The sequence below is a fragment of the Suncus etruscus genome, chromosome 8, assembly GCF_024139225.1.
Source record: "Suncus etruscus isolate mSunEtr1 chromosome 8, mSunEtr1.pri.cur, whole genome shotgun sequence".
Classification (NCBI taxonomy): domain Eukaryota; kingdom Metazoa; phylum Chordata; class Mammalia; order Eulipotyphla; family Soricidae; genus Suncus; species Suncus etruscus.
This window is the reverse complement of record NC_064855.1, coordinates 40,800,406-40,802,085: the sequence shown is the minus strand read 5'-3', so window position 1 is coordinate 40,802,085 and position 1,680 is coordinate 40,800,406. Positions and strand designations below refer to the sequence as shown.

The window sequence follows — 1,680 nt, the reverse complement described above, 5'->3', positions numbered from 1 at the left end:
ATCCTACTCTCTCAGCTATCTCTCTGGCATTGATAATGATTTATTTTTAGAATCTTAGAAATTAATATATATAAAGTAGTTAGAATTAGTGCTGTACACAGATCAATGGTACACTGTAACTAGAGTTAGCATCATCATAATTTCAAGAAATATGTTTATTCCTATAATAAAAATATAAAAATTTAGTTATTATTTTATTCACTTATATATGTGTGTCTAAAATAATGTGTTATAATGTAATATTTTATTATTTTTATTTGATAATTATTTACCATAAAACTTTCATATTATGGAAAAATAGAAAGAATGTAAATATGATGATCAAAACACTGATTTTTCTGTTCTTTTGTTTCTTGATTTGGGGGAGAGAGTATCTACATAAAGTGATAGGTAGTAATGGCTTACTCCTAGTTCTGTGCTGGGGATCATTCCTGCTGGTGCTCTGAGAACTATCTGTAGTGCTGGGGATTGATTAAACTGGAGTAAAAAACGTACTGAACACTATAACCCTTGTATTGTCTCTCTGGTCTTGACATTTTTTATAATTTTTATTGAGACCAATGTAAATTACAAGTTTTTCACAGTTATATTTAAGGTACATAGTATCAGTAAATTAGGGCAATTCCCACCTCCAGTGTTGACCTCCTTCTCCACTGTTCCTAGCTTGCATCCCATACCTTCACCCTGACCCCTTGGAATGCTAGTAGAATAGGTCCCTTTTGTATATAGCTGTAGTTTGAGTCTCTTGATTCTATAGTCACTGACTTTGGGTTGGGTATTTATGTCTGATAATTTTTTAATCTCCACTCAGTGCTCTTGAAATCTGCTTTGCTCCTGGTATATCCACTTTTTTTTTTCTCAATTTGTAGGAATCCATAGAAATCTGCTTTGCCCCTGATATCATCCACTTTTTTTTCTCAATTTGTAGGAAGCCATAGAAATATGAGGCAGAACAAAATGATTCATGTTCTATAGTTCTGTTAAAAATAAAAAAAAAGAAGAAAGTGGAAGGGAATCTCTGCCTCGAAGCAATGAATATAAATTTAAAAGAAGAAAGATAAAAGGGGAGGGGGACTGGTGTGGCAAGATTTTTGTTATGTTTTATATTTTTGTTTGTTTTTGTTTTGTATAGGTACAGGGAAAATTAGAAAAGAAATTCCCTGGTCTAAGCAATACAGGGTGTCTCCACCATTGAAGCATACTATCATGAGTCTGTTGGGTTTTTTTAAAGAATTTATTTTTTTTAATTTTTTTTTAAAAATATGGAACGCTTCACGAATTTGTATGTCATCCTTGCACAGGGGCCATGCTAATCTTCTCTGTATCATTCCAATTTTAGTATATTGCTTCTGAAGTGAGCATTATTTTTTGTTTGTTTGTTTGTTTTTACTTTGTTTTTTGGGCCACACCCATTTGATGCTCAGGGGTTACTTCTGGCTAAGCGCTCAGAAATTGCTCCTGGCTTGGGGGAACCATATGGGATACCGGGGGATTGAACCACGGTCCTTCCTTGGCTAGTGCTCGCAAGGCAGACACCCTACCTCTAGCGCCACCTCGCCAGCCCCTTAATTTTTAATTATGAGAACAAAGATGCAAAGAAAGAGGAAAAGGTAAAATTACAGTGGAAGGACAATCACCCATAAACAGAATTCTTAGAAGAAATCCCCTTGCTGATACCTT

At 34.5% G+C, this 1,680-nt stretch overlaps 1 non-coding gene across 1 annotated transcript; it reads right to left on the bottom strand.

Moving 5' to 3' along the window:
* Positions 1–1,256: 1,256 nt before the first annotated feature.
* On the bottom strand, positions 1,257–1,361 carry LOC126016943 (U6 spliceosomal RNA). The gene has a single exon (XR_007498625.1). It is a non-coding gene; the product is annotated as a U6 spliceosomal RNA (small nuclear RNA).
* Positions 1,362–1,680: the final 319 nt, after the last annotated feature.